This window comes from Cyanistes caeruleus, chromosome 1 (genome assembly GCF_971803275.1).
Source record: "Cyanistes caeruleus chromosome 1, bCyaCae1.hap1.1, whole genome shotgun sequence".
Lineage (NCBI taxonomy): Eukaryota > Metazoa > Chordata > Aves > Passeriformes > Paridae > Cyanistes > Cyanistes caeruleus.
The window spans coordinates 86,011,997-86,034,391 of NC_141701.1; the positions used below are offsets into that span (position 1 = coordinate 86,011,997).

The 22,395-nt window shown below is 38.8% G+C and overlaps 1 long non-coding RNA gene across 1 annotated transcript in view; it reads left to right on the forward strand.

Moving 5' to 3' along the window:
- Positions 1 to 22,395, forward strand: part of LOC147655692 (uncharacterized) — a 146,016-nt gene that overhangs the window by 102,485 nt on the left and 21,136 nt on the right. The window contains exon 2 of the long non-coding RNA XR_015290145.1: positions 2,855 to 2,973. This is a non-coding gene — a long non-coding RNA (uncharacterized LOC147655692). The remainder of the gene's footprint in view (positions 1 to 2,854; positions 2,974 to 22,395) is intronic.

The following is a 22,395-nucleotide window of genomic DNA, read 5'->3' on the forward strand; positions in this document are numbered from 1 at the left end:
CAGCTGCCAATGTTTTAGCAACTTTTTTTCTCTTCTTAACATTTTTTCATTCTTTCTGGCTCTGAATCTGGTCTTCATTTCCATGTGCAGTTTACTGTCTCTATCACCATAAATATCTCAGTTCCCTCCTCTTTGACTCTGTGTTCTGGTGTCCTGGTTCCTGTCTGCTCCTCATCTCCAGGCAGATCAGCTTTTTGCAAGCTCTGCTTTTAAATAGTGCAGCTTCCTCCTTCTCACTTCCTGTTTGGAGTAGGTGGAAGAAATAGAGCTTCTGCACTCTCATTTGGACTGTGGCCCAGTATGACGTGGAGCTGCAGTTGCAAGGAAAATCCTGCTCAGCCTCAGTCTGGAACATGTTATATAATTACAGAATCTTTGAGAAATGCAACTGCTGACACCTGAGACTTTTTCACTGAGCATGTGTGAACTGCCTTTTTATTTTTTATTTTTTCCCCAAAGGATTAGGACTTAGCCAAACTTAACAAGTTCTATTAAGAGACGGAGAGAAGTACATCCTTGACACAAAGGCAAACCTTCACCCAATTTTAAGCCACTCTACAAGTGGTAGTAGCCCCCAAAATGTTCATCAAAATGTTGTTTTTACAAGAAAAATATATCTTGCCTTAGCCTTCATCTCAGAAGTGACTGAGTAGTTTGTTTCCAAAAAAAGCCAAATTCAGCCCAGTGCAGATGCTCAGTGTGGAGAATTTCAGTACAAATAATTAAACTTTGGCAAAGTTGCAAATTACTGGAAACAGTCTCATAATGGGAAATGTTGGACAACCTCACTAGACATGTGTGCATTCAGTCCTATCTATATTATAATGTCCATTAAAATTTGGAGAAACAATTCTTTTTATAGCTGTCAGAGAAAAACTCATGGGTTTGCTGTCATTGCAGTGTCAAGTTTCATACCAGAGCTGTTGTAACAATTAAGCTACTTTGCATGTGTTGTTTTCATTAAAAAGGACATTATTTTATTTATGATAAAATAATCTCACTTACTGCCATATGGATAGCTCCAGCCATTCAGAGATCTCAAAGTGGGTCTCACAAAATCAAGAAAGTGATGCAAAATATGTGAGGTTGAAAGACAGTTGGTGGGAAAGTGGTGATTTTTCTTCCAGTTTCTCAGCTTTGGAAGTATTTTGCAATATATTCGAGTCCTTTTCTGTAACTATAAAGTCAATTCACTTCACTTACATATTATCTAAACTATATACCGAATTTAAACCAGCGTCAGAGATTTTAAGACAAATACCAAATACTGTCAGTTGTCAAGACCTCAGACTCAGAGTCCCATCTCTGCCTTTTCCATTGCATTTATTATCATCTAGAACTCTGGATATTGAGTGCTCAGCTGATGCACAGCTTCTGCTTGTAAAGATGAAGCAAGCCTCTTGGTATTTGAGCTCTTTTTTTGTTTCCATTGACTTATCAGTTGGGTTTGACTTCTGTATTTTTTCTACTGCTTTAAAAAAAAAATTAAGATCGTTAGAGTGCATACTGTGTATGCTTGAAAACTGAGGAAGAATGTTGAAGGCTCAGAACGGGGCAAATCTGAAGCAGTACTTGAGCTGTTCCCCTTTACCAGTAGCTGGTATGAAGAAAGGATTCTAAACCCAAACTAACTGTAAAAGCTCCAGGAGTTACTGATAAATTCTGCGTAGCACAAAGCATGTATGATTGCAAATAAAAACAGATTTCTTTTAAGTCAATTTTTTTTAGGGAGGATTTTGCTAAGTAGCACTTTTATGGCATGTTGGCTTGTCTTGTAAAGAGATCCACACAGATATACCTAAATCACCAAGTACCAAACATCATATAGTAATGGCATAAAATCTTTGGAGTATACCAAGAGAGGGGAAGATTGTTTACTGCTGTAAAGGAAGCTGTAACAGGAATGTGTGGATTTAAACTAAATGAGAGGCCATTTCATGTAAATATTAGGGTAACATTTCCTTGATGATGAGATTCACCATCATGCCTGGGAAAACACTAGACATTCAGCTTCTTCAAACTTCCAGGACTAAATTGAACAAAGCAACATACAAGGCAGTTGCAGAAAGGTTACTGAAATTAATTGCTCTGATCCTTTATTACCAAAATTTTGTTATCGAAATCCAGGAAATATGGTCCATCTCTCCCTTTACAGTGCTGAATTAAGGCAGATATTAAATTTCTGTAGCTTTGTCTTGACACATTGAGATTGATATGAGGTTAACTAGGTAGGGAAAGCCTCTAAGGAAATAGGGTGACAGAAGTAGCATAACCAAGTGATTCTGAGTCACACTACATTTACTCCTATTAATATTTGGATCACAGTACGATGTTATGTCATCATCTACAGCTGGACAGAATGTGACAGCTCCTCAGATGAGATGGATCTCACTTAACTTCTGCTGTCAGAAACTGACACCTGCACCTGAGCTAATCATCATAAGTTCACTTTACTGTCAAAAGGAAGAAGTGTCTTGAGGATCACAATCCATTTCACCTAATGTAGATGTGCAAAGTAAGGAAAAAGAGTGACAAGAGGTATTTCTTGGTGTGGCCTCTAATGACTGTCTAGGACAAGTAGCCAACCTGTGATGACATAGGCTTCCTCATTCTTTTGTCAAGGGTGGGCATCAGTACAGGTTTCTTCTTCACGAGCCAAACTGCTGAAAAGATCTGTGATGAGTGCAACTGCACATGACAGGCATTTCAGCACTTCTGCAAAACGTAGTTGCTCAGCTCCTGAACAGGATGGGACAGCATGGCTCCTGACGCTGCTCTTCTAAATTCCATCCTAATTTTAAATATGCTTCTTGTGACAATGTGGAGTGACAATGCCTATTTTTAAATCCCTCAGGTGTTTAGGCCTTGTTGTAGCCATTTCCTGCTGCTGACTTAATTAAGGCCTGCCAGCCTGAGACCGACTCTTCTCAGCAGTCTGCCACAGTTTGTCACAGCCTGCTTTCAGCATGACAGGTAAGGGCATGGTGGCACTCTGTTCTGTTTGCCTTGTGGTCCACTGCTTTTTCTTGTGCACAGAGAGGAGGATGCCAGCTGTCCCTACACCAAACTGCACAACCCTCTCCAGTGAGTCTGAGGGTGAGTTTTCATGCTATAGCTAAGGGATTCTACTGATGGCAGCTGGTGGAAAACATGGCCCCGCTCTGCCCTTTTCTCCCTCAGCTCTTTGTTACCAGATCTAAGCCATGCTGCCCCAGAGGGACCTGATGCAGCATTCTGACCCAGTGAGAAGCTATTCATTTTTATTTCAGAGTTAGTTTTCCACTGGATCAGCCAGTTGAACTGACTCACCTTGCAGCTGTGTTTTTCTTAGGTATGATATGACAGAACCAGAGTGAGTACATGCCTCTCACTGACTGGGGGACACAACTTGTTCCACCCCTTCAGCTGCAGTGCTGCATCATCTTAGGTGAAATATGAAATGAAAATAACTTCACTATGGACCATTCATCAAGGAAGTTGTTACTCTATGTGAACAGAACACTTTCAGTGTATATATAATTTTTATTGTTATCTAGTTAATCAGGTTTGATTTTGCCATTCTATAAAAGGGGTTTTATTGTTAAGGAAAGTCTTGAAATCTTTGTGCTATTTGAGACTAGAATATACAGTTAAATATGTTTTAAAACATCTCAAGATGACAAAGTAGTGGGTGTCTTTTATAGCTCTGCTATCAGGCTTTTTTGGTGCCAGAGCAGTGCCAAAGGAGGCTGGGTTTTGGGGGATGAGGAAGGATTTGGCAGGTGAGAGTGAAAAAACACAAGACGATGGTTCTCATGTGTTGCAGCACTGTCCTTGCTATACTGGGCAAGTTCCAAGCAGTAACCAAATCCAGAATGACTACTGGGATACTCCTTGCTGTTCTAGCTACAAGTTGCTCATTAACTTCCTGTTCTAAAATAGTGAGGAATGTTACTATCAGCATCTAAACATTTATTGCTTCCTTTCCCAGCAGCAAGTTCAATTCACTGGTAGGTCTCAAAGTACTCAACCTGCCTCCCAGACTGATAGCACCTCAGTAGGTGAGGGGCTTTTAATGATTGCACCCATAGTGCAGACCCTTTTGGCTACAGGAAACGTGCTAATGCAATTTACTATTATCTTTCACAGCAGGAGTTCCCTTCAGGGAAAGACTGATATTTATTATAAGACTTGGATTTCATGAGGTCCCTTGAGAAAAGTGAATTATTAGGCATTGGAAAGTTGTTAAAATCTCTATACAACAAGCAATTTGACCATGACCGGCAATACCTGAGACTGCATCTCTTATCAGGATTCATACTCCATGTAGGATTTTCCAATTTTTTAAAATTATTTTCAGTTTTTCTTCTGGCAGCGATCTCCAAAAATGAAAGCACTTCAGACATCTCAGCTTTAAGTACTCAAAATCCCTACTTGCTTTTAAAAGCTTTGGCCTTATAGTAATACCACACATATAAGTGGAAATGAAATGGGTCTGCACAGATTTGCTGTATTCTGCTGCCACATCATTGTCCCAGTGCCAGAACAGCCAGCCACAAATTGATTCCACCAGTACTGAAGGAAGTATTATGTATGAAAAAGGAAATTATGTCTAAAGTTTGTAAAAGAGCCTTAACTCAGGATTTCCTGTACTTTTAGTTTTTGTGTTATTTAGGCATGAGAGTCAGCAACCTTAGCACCATCTTAGTGCAATTTTGTGTGTGTGTGCTGGAACTTCCCTTGTGTTTTTGGAATGTGAGTAATATGAACAAATGGAACCAGCTGAAATAAAATTGCAAAAATATTTTTTTATGTAAGTAAATACTGTCAATTGTGAATTTTTACATTTTGACTCATGGAAGAGAAGTTAATAATACCAAATACGCCAAATGCATCCTGCACTCCCAGCTAACAACGAGCTCAAGCTCTTTCTGGCACCATCTACGAAGACAGAGGAGCAGGAATTTCTTCTAAGAAACCTCTTTGGTCTACTCCGCCACCAGTTTCTATAGAGACTGTATTCTCAAAAATCCTCTCATTTATCACTATAAATAACTCCCACAGTCCAGGGGAAAAGTGGAGTTTAGCCATAGTGCTTACTGGGAGTAAGTTGGATGTTATTTTGGAAAAATGAAAATCCAAGATCAAATGTTTGTATGCAGTTGTTGGTGAGAATTTATGTAGCCATTTGGGATGGAAAAGATACCAGAGGCAGCCTGTTAGTAATACCAGAATAGGAAGATTCTACCAATTGCTCAGATCCCAGAGGCAAATATTACTGCCCTGTGAATGGGGGAACTTACATTCTGCACAAAGCTTCATTTATAGCAGGATTAATAATACCTTCTCTTCCCCTGTCGGTAATACAGTCCCTGCACCGATGCAGTCACTTGTTTCTTGGTTGGTGTTTGTATGACTCCTGAGCTCTGCAAAGTTGTTTATGTGTTTTTCTTTATAATGGCCATGTGAGAAAAGGATTACTTACTCTGTCTTACTGATAGGGAAACAAGTCCCAGAGCAGTAAAGAGCTTGATTTTTTAACATACTTTGACACTTTGTTTGGAAGATTAAAACTGTGCAGATATTTGAAGTCTCATCAAGTGCTGCAAGAGTGCTTCCCAGTGTGTCAGCTGTATCCAAGCGCAATCTCTGGGTAGAACATCTCCCTCTCCCCACCCTATGCCTTGGTTTCCATGCAAAGAAAATCTGTGCACACAAGACATAAAATCCTGGAGTGCAACTGTTCTGCATTTTGAACTTGGGCAAAGACACGTAGACAGGATTTTTGAAATGACCAGGTACCTAATTTATATTGTTGTCTATGACAAACAGGTCCTGGAAATCCTACCAACTGATTACTACATTTTTAGCAATTCTGCCTTCAAGTGACTGCTCAATATCACAGAAATGGCCTGTGACTGTAATCACTGGAATATTCTTTCTTCTGTGTCAATAAAGATTCATTAGAATTAGCTAAATTGATGCAAATTGGGAACTTGACACTTGAATAAGAGGACTTGCCACTTATGGGGCAGAAATGAGATGAGAAAACTCTGTCAGATATCAGGAGGGGTTGGGGCTTCAGGTAAGCCTTAGGTACTAGGAAATGTTTCCACAACATGAAACGTGTTGTATTTATAAACCTGGTTCTGTTATACTGTCCTGTTCTGCAAATCCAGAATGCTGCTCAGTACATTTTGTGTTGGGTTCACCACAACAAAATGCTTTCAATTTCTTTGATTATCCACAGTAAAATATTTTCATCAATAAATGCACTATAAATGAAGAGTTATGGAGGAAATGCAAATACTTAATTGAAGTAGTATTAAATTTAATACATGCTCTTTATACTAAACTTCATCAAAGTGTATGTGTTGGAAAATTTGCAGCTTGTAAGTTTTTAAACTGAAACTGGTTGTGAGCAACCAATAATAAGACCTTTTATCCAATTCTACTTTTCTAAATGTAAGAAAGAAATCAGTGATTCTATACAATGTGAAATTTTGATAAGCTTCCTGCAGGAAAACTTCACCTCAGTGAAAAGAGGATCCTTACAGATTAAAAAGAATGCAATCATCTCTTTTGTCCAGAACACCACAACATGTTGACATTTCTTGATTTGCTGGAGGTCAGAAGTCTCTACTGGTTTTCTGTTCCAGCTCATCTAATCCACAGTATATACAGGAATGTTAAGATACTGAATTGATATCTGAAATAGGCTGTACCACCCTATTATATTTATTTACCAGGACTCAGTCAAGAGTGTTTATGTGACAAATTATGGTGTAGCACAGAGATACCCAAAACAGAGTTAAATTAGCAAGTTTGAATATGGTAATAATTTTGGTCATAGCAATGCAGGTCAATTCACACTGCTCCTTAGCAGGGAAATTCAGCTTTCAGGAGATTCATGCTGCTGTGCTTGCTTCTGACCTTCAATGTATCTTCTTTGGCAGTGGCTTGATAATGGTGCTTAATTACAAAGTGCAATTTAGACAATTTGCAGTGCTGAAATCAAAAGGCAGCTGATGCGGCTCCAATTTTTATATCATGCTTTGTAGCCTGTAAAGGTTCCTTTGTTCTGTATAAATTATGTTTTTATGGGGCAGTCACATTCATATGTTCCTCTACTGTGTGGTGTGGCTGACTTGGATGCTGCTTCACTTAGTCATAGTCTTCAGCTATGAAAATGGCTATGACAGGAATTTTCATTACCAAATTGAAAACAAAGTATTCTCGGTAGACTGCACTGTCTCTCTCTTAGCTGTGTACCAGTATTAACTCCCAACACACAGAAATATGTAAATATTGCAGAAGGTGCTGTATGAAAAGCAAAATATCTGGCTTTGTGTCTTTACAGTAATGTAGCAACTGCCTTGTTTCTTACACATTTGTACTTCTTGGTTGGACTTTCTGGTATCTAAAAAGTTGTGACCTCTAATTACCTAAGGATAAAGTAGCCTGTTTCACTTGGATATATGAATTCTGAATAGGGATGTAGTAACAACTGGACTAATTTTCTATACTTGCACTTAGCAAGTGTTTTTTTATATGCCTGTTTTCATGAAAAGGTCTTTATTTCTGTGCAATCATCCTTCTGATTTTTTTTTAAAAATCAATCAACGTTACTGAGGACAAGAGATGGATGGACACATATACATACACATATGTGGGATCTGTGAACCTCTCTCATTAAGAAAGACTAAAAACAGTCATGAACTCTCCACTCTTTCGACTCCAGTTTGCTCAAGACTGCAAAGAATTGCCATCATTATTTTATACATGTCAAAGCCAAGCATTAACTAAATATATAGCATAATCCCTGAGAGTCTAATCTGTCAATGCCTGAAGTGTTTCACACAGAAATATTTTTACCAATACTGAAAATATTCAGTTATCCTGTAGAAGAATCATTATCATTTTCAGCTGTTGTAATCAGTTTAAATATTAGCTAGAACTCTGTGGCTTTTTAAATATGACTTGCAATTGTGATTGCTTCACATTTAATTGTGGGAAGTCTTCCATCCTCATTCTTTCATTTTCTTTCAATTTCTAAGAAATGTCTTTCCAGTAATAGTATTCCCAGCTTTTTGTGCCCAATAGGATCATTTCAAGAATCTAAAGGGACACATCTCCAGGGTAATAACAGTCTCTCAGAACAGGCCCAGGGCTAATTGCCTGCCAGAGTCATGACATGAGTAACAAATGGCAGCTGTGTTGCCTTCCCCCTCTGCCACCTTTGGGCGCAAGGATCTCCAGCAGGCAAGTGATGTGGCTGCCTCTCTGGTAGCTACATGCACTACATCACCCTGTCCACCAAAGCATGCAGTAAATGGCTGTGGCATGATTTTTCACCTCATGAATTTCCAGCATCCTTTCTTTTCTAGGCAAAGCCTGTGTTTTCTACACCTTATCTACAGACAGCTTTTTATCAGCTGCAAGGTCTCATGTTGAAACAGACACTCTAGGAAAACCAAGTCAAATTAACTGAAGATACAATATCAATCAGGAGAAATTCAAATCTTCCTGTGTGGATAATCTCTGCAGGAAGCAGAGTAGCCTTCAAATAAAATTCAACAATCAAATGGAGTCAATCTAGCAGCTCACTGCTGCTACCCTGCTGCTGTTAAAACACACTCACCACTCCCTTGTGAGAGCCCTGGCACTCACAAGACATGAACTAATTCCACTCAGTAACCCAGAAAAATATTCCAGAGAAGCAAATTATTTTTTTTTCTAGGGCTGGTGAGCTGAGCCCACAGCACACAGGAGGGAACATGACACAATGGCAGGAGCACGGGTATGGGGCAGGAGGGGCAAGGAAGGAGTAGTGCTCCCACTTTCTGTAGCAGTGAATTGTTAAATTTGCCCAGATGCATTATTGGACTATGATTTGAGGTGCCACAGAAAGGGAGATATTTAGTGCGGAGGGAGAGCAAAGGCTGATCAACCAACAGGTAGCTCTGTGAAGAGCAGATACAAATGAGATTTACTTTGCATCTGAATCTCAGGATCGATCGTGCATGTGAATCCTGTCTAGTCTGCCAAGGTGTGAGGTCATATTGCACCTTTCCTGCTATGGAGGGTTTTATAAGTTCTCTGTCTGTTCTACTTAGTAAATCTTATTACAAACTTCGGAGCAACTTAATATCTGTGAAATACCCGCCCCTTGCAAAAAAAAAAAAAAAAGCCTTGAATGAAATTGATCAAGGGTGTCTAAATTATTCTGGGACAAGAAGCACTTGTACAGACTGAGACAGAAAGTTCAATATCACAGAGTATATATTCATACAAAAAGAAGGGGGAAAAACTGTCATGACATTAATTTTCCTTTTCCTTTTCTTTTTTTAAATTTGGAATTTAAAGAAAGACTAAAATGTCAACTTTGAAAAGAAAAAATTATGGCTGTTTTATAAATTGTTATTCAACATGTGTTGGGCAGTATAATAAAACTACAATCCAGCATATATTTTACATCTTTATGGATTCTAGAGCCTCCCAGAGAGCACTAGCATGTACTTTACTCATACATTAATGTAAGGAACAGAAATATTTCATAATATGCATACCTCTCCTGGAAGGCGGCTTAGCAAATACAATGTGAGATTAGAGAGACCATTCCACCATGGACCTATCACCATATGGGCTGTAATTCTAATTTACAGCTGCATTAGCACACCCTGCATGAACCTCACTTGATTCAATAACATTCTGTTATTTCTGAAAGCAGCAGAGTGAACTTTTATCAATCTCCCCATACCAAATAAATCAAGATGTGACAATCGCTACTTTCTGTATAGATTAAATAACAATTTGAAATGTCATATTTGGATCTACTGAGCAATATGCTTGCTGCCAGCCATTGACAGCAACCCACAGTAGTTAATTTGACCCTATGGAACATCTGAAAGCAGGCAAGCTTGAAGTATGAGCACTAAGCATGTTTCAGGTTTCACTTACATATTTCAGTGAATTGATCATATATTCCTATTAATTTTCCAGGTATTTTTTTCAGAACTATCTTCACCCATGGTAAAACACTACAGAAGGGGATGCTTAGAGAACTGGTTAATGTATTGGTCTCAATTGAAATTCCTCTCACAAATATCCTTTCACAGAGGAAATATTTTTCCCCTCATAAACTTCAATCCCATTAGAAAGCATTTTATATCTTGACTACAAAATAGGACATTCTCAAAGCCTCACAAGGCTTTTCCTGATTAAGGTAAACAATTTAAGTACCTACTTAAACTGTTTATGTGCTTCAATAGGCTGTGTGACAGTTTTCACTCCTAACAGACTATTCGACCTTACCTAAATCTTGTGGTATGCTTAAAATTTGTTATGAACAAAAGCCCAGTCATTTATGTGTAAATTATCCCTGTCCATAAATTAGGATCCTTCTTGCTTGGATGTTTTCATGAGAAGCTTGAAGCACAATCATAAAGCTGGCATCAACTCTGGCCATTTGGTTTACTCAAAGTAGGACACTGTCAGAGATGAATTTTACTTACCAATCAGAGTTACAGAGTTACAAAGGATGTAGGTGACAGCAACAGAGACCTCCTCCACTCAGTGGAAGCCAAAGGATGGGAAATACAGGCTATTTTATACCAGAGAATCAGGTAGAAAAAAACCAGAAAAACAAAATACAGACCAAAGGCATAGATCATTATGGCAAAAAGAGTGGTCATACAAAAGCCAATTGAGACATGCTCTCCATTCATGCTGGAAAGAGTGTCCCTGGCTATTGCTTTGTCATAACTGATTTGGTTTTCTCCAGATGCCCCACTGTACACAGTGGCCAAGCTGAGGCACATAAGCCTCACATTTCTCTGTTTCCACAATGGCATGTTTGGCTGAAGCTGCACTATTGGTGGTTGAGAGACAGAGACATCCAAGTTGAGATCAGAAGCCAATTTTATTGAGTATACAAGGCGTTTCTACAGAGTTTTACTTGTATGGCACTTGTATAGGGTTCTATTTTTGGTAACAATTTTCCATTGGTTACACATTCTTCATGACATCAGTTACCCAGTAATCATTACAAAGTTTCACAACATATCTCTTGGTCACTTCTACTCCAGGGAGAAGTTCTCTGTATCTGTCTGTCCCATGGGTTCTGTATGATTAGGCCTAAGATACTAGGCTCCTTTATCAGTTCCATTGTGCTCTCTGTTTTATTCCCCATACTGCACCAGATCTCCTGGAGGTTATTACACACATTATTAAGTCAGCAAAAGGAAATGGATTTTCATGTCTCAGGCAATTTCCTATAAAACCTGGTGTAGGGATGACAACTTTAGGGAGAGAGCCTGAACAGAGAGCTGGGGGCAGTAATTTCTCAAACTGCAAAAGAAAAAGTGATATTTGCCAGAGCTTGTCTGACCATGCCCTAATTCCTCTTTTTTGAAGTGAGAAACTAACCTTAAGAAGAAGTACTGCCCATTAAAAAGTCTTTGAAGATACTGTTAAAAACTAAGCCAGGCTGATTATACGATTACACATTTGTGTGAGATTATATCTGATCTCACCTCCAAAAATTACAGGGATATCCAAACTGTGGATAATTTTCGATAAGAGAAGCAAACGCTAATTTGGCAAAACAATAGTTTGCAAGGTGTTGAGGGAGTCTGTAATGGAAACTAGGTCCTTATACTGGACCTGCAGTAGTAGGTCACCAGCTGAAACTCACCAGAACTCGGCAGGAGGAGCCCTTAGGAACCTGAGTTGATCTAAGGATGTTCTAGAACCAAATAAAAAAATAAGCCTGTAATTTCAGTTCAGATCCTAGTAAGCAACTATTACCAGCCCCAAATTAAAAAGTGCCAGCTGCTGTTATATCAGAGAAGTAAAAAACTCTATTTCTCATCCAACATTTTCTGCTGTTCCATGTGGAGGCCTGTTCATAGGATTAGATGAAAAGATGTCGTCAGTACTGCACAGAAAGTTCTTGTTCTGCAGATGAATAATTCAATTTCTGATGTTGCTAATCCAGTGCCTTTCAGAAGCATTAAATTAAGTTTCAATTAAGTATGTCTGAAGTAATTTGACTGTTTAGCTTTTTGTTTTCTATTCTATTAAACCACTATGAGAAATACCCAGAAGGAAAAATTCGGTATGTGAAGGCAAAGGGGGAGGTCTGTTTTGCATTACTGTAGAACTCTTCTGCAATAATGTAAACATGGTTTTTCTTACACCTTTTATTGTCTGGTTTGGGTTTGGTTGCTTGAGGTTTTCTTAATAGAAGCTATTTTTTTCAGTTTCCTCACACTATAAATAGGCATCCTTTTTCAAAACCTCATACAAGTAGTAGTGTTCTCTGCGTAAATGTTAATCAGCTTACACAGTGTATCATCCTCATGTCCCTTTAATGAGATTAAGCTACTCTTGCTGAGCGCAAGATTTCCTGAAGTGCTCTATTCTTCTTTGCCATTTCTATCAGAGGAAGACCCCACCCTTCCTGTGTCAGGTATTTTACAAATACATTAAAAAGATAATCATGGTCCTGGCAGAAAAATTGCTTTTACCAACTATTTAGCACTGAAGGGTGAGTTCCAAAGTATGTCTTGAACTAGCACAGTGACTACCAATGCCAAAATGGGGAATATTCCTTCCTGGCTATCTATTTGTCTTCTTTTGGGTCCATCATTGACATATAAATGCTTGTAAACTAAGATGCCAAAATCAAACAATTTAAGTGTGCTTAACTACTTCAGCACAGCAATGTGTTTCTTTTGGCCATTGGAGACATTCTGAGCAGTCCTTGTTGGCTTCTCAGCTGTGCCACTATAACTGTTCCTGCAGCTACAAAGTGATTTGCAAAGTAGACTTGAAATTTATTGTAATTTAAAGCAGCATTCTTACTTCTCCAATGCTTTTGTTTGTTTTTGCCGAGTAGCATCATGTTACTCCACCAAAAGTGGTATTAATACAAGTGAGTGTGTAGTACAAGGCAGCAGGCAGAAGCATGGGATGCTCAGGCTATTGCTGTGGCTGAAGGAAAGTCAAGTCCCCTGATATTATCCCCAAAAATTATTTATCTGATAATTAAAGCAGAATATCTAGTCTCCAGACCTCAACCATCATGTCTTCATTTAAAGCTAGCAAGTAAAGGAGACAATCTTATACAAGTATGAGACAAATAAAGATTAAAGCTGTGATGAAGCAATCCAGGTGTAACAGCACAGTGTGTGCATGTGTGTAAGTCTACTTGCATATACACACACACACACGAGGGAAGAAGAAATATTCATTTCTGCTTACTACAGGCAGTAGTCTGATCCTCAGCCATGAGCTGTTCTCTACTGATTACTTTGAAGGTCTTGAAATACCAGGAAGCTTCACAGTTCTACAGTGAACTTCACAGTTCTACAGTTTCCAGTGACCTTGGATATCACATACCAGGAATGAGAGAAAAGAACATGCTGCTCCCACTGGCACCTCTCAGCAGGATTTCATCTTCATACCCCAGCCGGCCTCCCCTGATCCCCTCCTCAGCTGGTTGTAGCAGAGCTGAATGTTCTTCACCTCTAAAGCACTCCTTTCTAAGCTAATTCCTTTCTTCTTTAGTCCAGGAAAGGAAGTGATGATAGATCCTTAAACCATTAATCTAAATAACAGCATTTTGAGACCAAGCTGTCATCAGCCATCCAAACATGTCTCTGCACATGGAAAAAACCCAGTATTTCTAAAAAATCTTACCCTCATGTCTTCTTTAATACTGAGTTTGACACACTATGCACTTTTTTCCTTTTCCTCAGATGTTGAGGAATCTTACACCAGAATGGGGACAACATTGAAGCCTGAATGAAAGCTATAAAGAACTTTGCCATGTTATTCATCTTCATTGTCCCTTCTGGGAGCCACAGAAACAAGGTAGACACTCAGTTTGTGAATCGAAGCCACCTAACAACCATAGCCTGAACGAGGGCTTGGAATGTTCTTCCATTTAATTTATCTTCTCTGACCCTCCTGGCAACAAGGGAAACTGCAGCTGAAGACACACCCCATTTGGAAATCGGACACTCCCAGCACTAGACCTTGAGCAAAAGTTTGAATGAGATTCTTCCTTCATGTGTCCTGGTTCCCACCTGCCACACTCTATCTGACACAGAAAACAATGGGGTAACCAATTACCATCACATCCCCTGCAGCTTTGAAAAATGACATAAGGTCTCCCTGCTGACGGAGAGACACGTTCTGTCTCTGTGTACTCCCTGTACAGCACCGGCCAAGCCTGGTAGCTGCAACCTTGGCTCACTACAGACACATGTCTGTACAAATGCACACCATTTGTAGTGAGTCAAACATCGAGGCTGTATGAAACTCTGACTCTGGTAATTGAACATGAGGCAAGAGGCATTCCATTAGGCAGTTTTGGTGGAAGAAAATAATTTTTTTGGTCTCCCAACTCCCTACTAAAAATACCTGAGTTTACTCAAGTGTATTGTCAAGTATGAAGTCTAATCATCCAGCACTTTGTTTATTCTCAAACTGCAAGGATGGAACTTCTAGAAATTCTCACAGAAGAAATATAAGGGAAAGACCTTTTTTTTCAGGTAATAAAAGTAAAGTCTTGGACTCATGTAGAGAATATAATAAAATATGGATTAAAGATGCAACTGTACCAGACAATAAATATAAGTCAGTGGATTTGGTGCTAAATGCTCCTCACTTCACCAAGACTAGTACTATAAAGAGAAGATAAACTACTTTAAGTATATAGGAATAGATTTCAATTGCACTATTAAGGATAACTAGCGTCTTAGCCTACAATTCTACTCATTTTATGGATAGTGGTTCTGGGTTTCTTTAATTTCAGAAACTATTTATTTTATTTAGTTTACTGATTAATAAATTCCTGTGTTCTTACTTTCAGGAAATTTATTTTGGCTTTGTTTTCAAAGTAACTTTCCATTTTCCTTTGCTATTTCTGTATATATATATCTTTAACCTAATATTAGACTACGAAAATAAATGCCTGCATATTTTTTTTCACCATACTTATCAGAGCCTTTTTCCCTTTGGCTGACAATTTCTTCATGCAAAAATGAAGCAAAAGGGTGTTGAATCAGTCTGACAGCATGACTACTTCCCAGTTTTTTAGGCATGACTAGCAAACCATCTTCAGTTCCAAAGGTCCGCAAGCACTAAGACCAAGAATCAATTTGGTGACAGCGAAAGCACAGTTCATTTTATCATGTACTGAAAAGATCTACCAGTCTACATTGTGTAACTTGCCGATAGGGATCAGAGGTTGTCCATCACACCATCTGCCTTTCATTCAGCTGGCTTCTAATTTCCTACAGACAGTAGAACAGCTGGGAGCAAGCCAGCCTTGAGGCGCAGAGCTGGGTGCTGTCAGCGTATTGCTGGCATTGTAGCTCAGGGCATTGCACATTCTTTCCCAGAAGTTTTGCTGAAGTGCTCTTGAATAGGAATGGTGAAAGGTCATGAGTCAAAGCAGTAGCTGCTGTTCTGCCAGGAATGATCAGAAGTATGACAAAAGAATGATATATATGAGTATAACCCTTCATCCTGGTGAGGTTTTGCAGATGATTGCCAGGTCTGCAAAACCTCCTCCCTAATCAATGGCTTTGAAGGCAGCAAAGATCTTGGGTATTGCTCACTGAAAATTCTGATGGAATTAATGCCAACAGTAGGAAATTCCCTGTGTGGTTTTCCATTACATCAAGTTCTCATTAGATCCTTTAATGGAATAATGGAAAGTTTTGTCAAAACTTTTGCCTTTGCAAACAACACTTATCAGTACTGGTAAACAAATAATTTTTGCACAAAGACATTTTTAAATTTAGTTCCCAAATCATTTTGGAAACATATTAATTCGTCTGAGTTTACAAAACACAAAAACGTTGAATAAATCTTTCCATTATTTTTAATTAAAAATGCTAATCAAACTGCAAAATAACTTAATTTCAAATATTTCTAAACTGATCTTCAAGATCAGTAATGTTTTGATATTTTTGATAAAAATGGATTCTCAACTTCTGGTAAATTCAAATATTGATGTAAAGTTTGGTTTCCCAGAAAGGCCTTGTTTTGTAACTGCGAATTTTGTTGACATTTTTTCCTTGGGTCAGTGCTTCCATTGTTGCTGCAGCTAAGACAACTGGAAATTGGAAACCCATTTGTCATGTTAAGTTGCTTTCTAAAATAAAAATACAAGACAGCTACTATGACCAGTCTTTCCATCTCCCTGGTGCAAGTGAGCTCATGATCTCTCAGTGGAATTGAATGCCAAAGACCAAAATTATCCAGCGGTTAGGGTACAAGACTGGAAGTGAAACTACATTTTATCCTCACAGGCTTGTCTTAGCTAAGCTCTATTTGGCAAGAAACATAACATGTCCATTCCTTAATGTACCCACTTGCAAAACACCACGATAACTATATACGTATGAAAATTATTGGAATACCTAAACATATAGATGAAACTTGTGCAAAGTATTCCTTTGCCTATGGCTGAGATGTCTTTCATTTCACAGTTTTTTTTAGTCAATCAGCAACTTTAAACTAAATTAGAAGGAAACTAAGAACACTTGTAGTTTTTAAGTTACCAGAATTTCCTGAAAATTGTCAAATAAGCAGAAAGAGGGCCAAATGGGCATTCCCACCCTCTCCTCACTGCCTCTTCAGGGAAATGGTACAGTGTGATCCCAAGAGTTACAAGTTCTGCTTGTCCTCCTGATCCTGCAGCTGCTGAGTACGTCGTACCTGCCCTACCTGCACATAAGGAGCTGCATGTCAGCCATCTCACATGCTGTTTCTCCTCATATAAGAGAAAGCTAGGGACACTGTGGGATGGAGGGGGAGAACTTAGGAGAGTCAGAACACAGTAAGGCAGCTAGCATTTCTGTCCTTAATTATTAAAGGGCACATAGGACACCATTGTATAAGGAAGCTGGCTTTGTTAGTTCCTCTGCTTAAGGAATAACTAATTATCAGTGATTGCCCACCAACTATCAATAGCTTCAAACAGAAAATCAATTTCTTCTTCTTTCCCTTGCTCTTTCCCTCACTCCTATGTAGTAGGACTAGATGGAGGCCTTCAGGTATAAGCCATGTTCCCATCAATGATGTGTTTTCATTTAATCTTCTCTATGGTAGAAGGGTTTTCACTTCAATTATCACATTTCAACTAAACAGGCAGTAACCTCCAAACAAAGGGTGGAAGTTTATTGCATTACATAGTTCTATTACTTAATATAGCCAGGCTTACCCTGAGAAAAAAAGCAATGTTTTAGGGAGAACCTGCCAAGAAAATGACTCCATTCAAATTAAGGTAATGCAACATTTGTGTAAATGCTAGCTTAATCTTCTGTTTTTTCACCTTATTTTAAACCACTTGAAGCTGGCATATACCTGACTGAAATAAAGTGTCCCTGTAGTAGTTTGCAGTCAATTAAATTAGCTTTAAACTGACTTGATCTAAGCAGTGAAGCTTGTTAATGTACACAGATACTGAGTATTTTCTAACATTTAAACTAGAAGGACAAAAGTACCTTGTCTAAATTTGCCCTCCTTGAAAAGGGAAAGCTAATGAACTGCAAAAAAGGTATTTTCTAGCTTTTTAACAAGAGATGCCGTATAGAAGAGCTTTGATGCTAGTGAAACAAATAGTTGCATCTCTAGAGAGACATTATTTTAGTAGTGATACCTCCGATTTTCCTTATTGTCATTATTTTGTTATTTTACAAGTATACACAGGCTGTTGGAGGTTATTTTTGGGGGTGTTGGCTGATGAGAAGCTCCACATGACTCAGCAATTTGCACTAACAGCCCAAAATGCCAATCCTGTCGTAGACTGCCTCTGAAGGACTGTGGTTGGCAGGGTGCTGGAGGTGATTCTTCCCCTCTACTCTGGTGACACCCCACCTGGAGTGCTGCATCCAGCTCTGGTGCCCCAGCGCAGGAAAGACATGTGGATCTGCTGGAACAAGTCCAAAGCAAGGCTACCAAGGTGGTCTGTTGCCCTTAGAATCAGACCTTTCAATATTGTTTTCATAATTTCTAGCCACTTTCCCAGGAAAGTAACTATAAACATAGGTGTTTATACATTCCATTAAAGATAATACCTTTTGATAGACTTCTCTCACAGCCAGTGTGGTTGGGAAGGTGGTGACCTGACTATCCAATCCCTGGTCATTGTCAAGAATCTGTAAATACTAAAAGAACAAAATAAACCTTCTTCTTTCATCACACTTCGAGCTGCGTCTGTGTGAATCATTTCATGTCTGACAGTGACAGTGGTCAGGGGGCTGGAGCACCTCTCTTGTGAAGATGGACTGAGAGAATTGTGGTTGTTCAGCCCGGAGAAGAGAAGGCTCCAGGGTTAGAGGAAAGAATCCAGCAGTGTCAAGACAGGAACCCAGTTCTTTATATTTCAGCAGGAATACAAGCAAAATGTTTTAACTTGAGGGACACTTCAAGTATGTCTTTATCTGATGGCAGTGAAATGATCACTCAATGCATTATCTGACAAAGGGCTTCCAAGTTGTGACACAATGTAATAGTGACTGAATTTAGAAATTCTGGTAAAACTATTGCATTATTTTTTTATAAATTTTGCTTTTGTTAGCTAGTGTATATTCAGCACCAGGACAGTCATAAATGAAGCTGTTTAGAGGATTATGTAGTTGCATGTTAATCAGTCATCTTTTCCCTTGGAATTTGCATTGCATGTTTTATTGGTTTCTCTCATCACTTCACAACATGGATGATGCAGTTATTTTCATAATAGCCTCATTATGTTGCATTAGTTATAACGATCTGGAGAAATTATGTTGAGTCTCATTGTTGTGTTCCATCAGTAGTGAAGACGTAGAGAAATTGAACACTCTAAGTCACCCACAGGCTGTGAGAGAGCAGGGTGAATGGCTGAAACCGGTGAATGAATGTTGAAGAATTGAATACAAATCATTCTCATTGTAGGCCAGTCTCTTGCCTCGGAAACTCTTTTTCTTTTCTTGCCTGCAGTCAGATTCTGATGCCAAGGATGAATCAACCAAACCACTTTTGTCTTCCCCTAAACCTGTTTCTCCATTTACAAAATGAGATGACACTGCTTTATGGTAGCTCAGTTGCCACCTCCCCAAAGTAAGTAAAACCAAAATACTTAGACCCACCAAGAAAACGGCTCTGCAAAACAGAAGCTCTCAATCTTTTCAGATCAGGGCTGTCTTTAATTGCAGTCAAGTCTTGAAAGATTTCACTATGCTACCCACTCCCTGTTCTTAAAAATTTTTTGCACCCCAGCCTCTAGATGAAACAGATGCACGAGTACAAACTTCTTTAAATCCTACACCTAAGCTTCCAGCAAAACATTCTATAATTCTCCTACTCCTAGACTCCTAGTTTTCTACATTCTTAGTTGAGCCCACTGAAAAGTGGTGTATTTTCTGATGTGTTCCTCAGGATTGCTGCCTGGTCCTCCGACTCAATAGGAAAGCTCTGAGAAAGATGTGTTTTTGTCTCATAGATATTAAGAAGCAATTTCTTTAGCTGCCACTAACCAGTCAGTCTCTGCTCCCACAGGAGGCACACCTCTGTTCCTGGAGGCTGGTTCTGTCATCATAGTGAATCCATGTTACCATTGTATCAGGGGACTGGGAAGTATGGACTGAAACAGCCACACATCCACCAACAATACACTGGAGCTAAAACCACAGCATTTGGCTGCCTCCATTGACCTAGAGCAAATGTTACACACTTCACATGGTGAGAGGGAAAGAGGAGAAAGGAGAGGAGAGGAGGCATGAGAGGAGACGGGAGACAAAGGTCAATGGCATGTTCTAGGTATGCCTCCAGAGTGCCTATAGGGCTGGCCTGGCATTATCATCCTGCACCAGGAAGCACAGATTGAGATGCAAAAAATCATCTCCAGATAGTTTGGGATCATTCTCTTCCTGCAGATGCAGTGCATGTCTTACTTTGTGCCAGTAATAACAATATCTAAAGCTGATTGAGTGAATCATTTAAAGTAAGAAAAATATATTCTTTGAAATGCTAATATTGTGTTACAATTAATTTTTAACAGTGTTTTATAAGATTTAATATTTAAATCTAATTATTTAATATACATTTTTCTCTAACTTCTGTAGGAGACGCTTTCTGGGGACGGTCAGAGACACGGCAAAGACCTCTATAATCGAGTTAAGTGTTAGAAGTTTATTTCAGGGCGTGGGGTAGAGAGAGAGAGTGAGAGAGAGCCTGCTATGAGCCAACAGATAGAGCTCAAGGCGGGCTCAGGGAGAGCAATACAAAAGAGGGTAAGATACGAATACATGAGTTTAAGACTTAAGATTTCTACGAAAGAGAGTTACAGAACATAACAGAAGTGAGAGAGCCGGAAAAAGAGAGCGAGAGCTCTTCTATACCACTACTTATATAACCTATACCTTTGAATATTCTATTCCTTTACTAACCAATCTTTCTAAGTATACTAATATAGTAACATTTGTGTACAGCCTATAGAAATCGCTATTTTTGCATATTTTTAGTTATCTCAGGGTCCTTCAGACCTTTCCTTATAAGGCTGGGATGAGGGGTCTCAGCTTGGTTTTATTGCAGGAAAGAATGTGTTCTGGCATACCAGCCTGGTTTCTTTGAATTATTCAAACCATGCTATCATTTGTATTTCTTCCTTAGCCTTTCTGGCTACAAAGTCATATTTATAATTTCTTTCTAATTCTACCTTCCCAACAAACTTCTTCTCAATTGCAGTGTGAATAGCATTGCTTCTGGGGAATTTCTATTTTCCAACTTAATTTAGTATGGTGATGAATACGATTGCTAGAAATCACAACCTTTAGTATCATGACTTGATTACCTTTAAAAGCATAACAGCAGTCCAGAAATATCACTGATGTCCTCACCAACAGAGATGTGAAAATACAGTTTTTATTCCTAAAGCCTTATCTGTTCGTCCCTTATCCTTTTAATAGCTGAGAGTTAAACACCAGCAGATTAACCTGCAGTGCAAGTTCTTCATTTATGATAATGTTTAACATCTTATCATTTACCTTGACGTCTCTGCCTGTTGGAGCTTCTCTCAGCTTTCTCCTACAGCTTTCATTGAATGGCTTATATTTCATTCCCCATGCCTTGTATTTAGCCTTGTTTTCTAAGGTTTTCTAACTGTATGCAATTATACCATCTATCAGTCCTTACTTTCTTCCTCCCTTTCTCCCTCCAGTAACTTTAGAAGTTGTCCAAAGTCAACCGTTTTTGACAGTCTGCGTGTGCACAGCTTAGAGCTCATCACATTGTGTTCATCCCCTTGCCAAGCTGATGGGCTGTTTCTCCTTGGAGTGTTATGTGTAGGGAACTGTGCAAGACAAAGGGGTGTCTTTGTTACTTTTGTTATTTTGTTTTGATACTGCTGGGTGTTGTGAGAGGTAGTGGTTTTGCAGTGAGGGTGTAAAGAAAGACACTGGAAAATTTTCCTGTAGGTTATTGGATTATTTAGTTACGTATTTTGTAATAAAGTTATTAATATAGACATATACACTTATATATGCACATATACCCCACAATTGGGGAAAAAAGTGTATCTATAATACATATATATATAATACATATATTATAGATACAATACATATAACATACATACAATACATATAGTACTTATACATTGCAGTGGAAATGCATTTTCTGAATAATGACAGTAATTTCCTGGTGCAAGCAAGTGACAAAGCCAGCTGGTAAATCTTTGCCATAGACAATAAGGTAAGGTAGACCTTTTGATCTCAGGATGAAACAGATTTTTAGTGGTAGCAGGCTCTTTGGAAGCCTTTGATGATATGGACTAGCATGCATTATATGAAATTTCTTTAGCATTCTTGATCCATTAAAACAAGGGAGAACATAAGAATGCAAAGGAATATTGAGTTAAATTTGTGCCAGAATTTTGAAATGCAGTTGGTCTGCCCTGTCCCATTCTGTTTCTGCTTGCACAGGTGAAGTAACATTAAAGAGAAAAATGGAAGTAGACAAATAAAAACTATAACTTTTCAAACTGATGGAAGATTTGTCAAAGCCTACCTGAAAGAACTTTGCTGTACTGTCTGATCTGGAAATACTTGCCCTTCAGTAGCCAGACCAATGGTGTGGAGTTGCGACTACAGCTCCAGGGACATAGAAAGATGTCCAGGTACAGTCATATGGTGACAGTGTGCTTTAATGGTAACAGTGCACAGGAAATTCAGGGTAACAATGTAAATATAACCCAGCCAGCAGAGACAACATTCTGAAGGCAGCTAAAATATCTTTTATAATGTATTACAGATATGCAATTATTTCGAGAATGTGAAGTGGTGAAGCAAAGGAGCCGAGAATCTCTTCGACTGATTTTAAATTAGTTAGCTGAGATTCTGGTAAGAGCGTAGCTGTGGC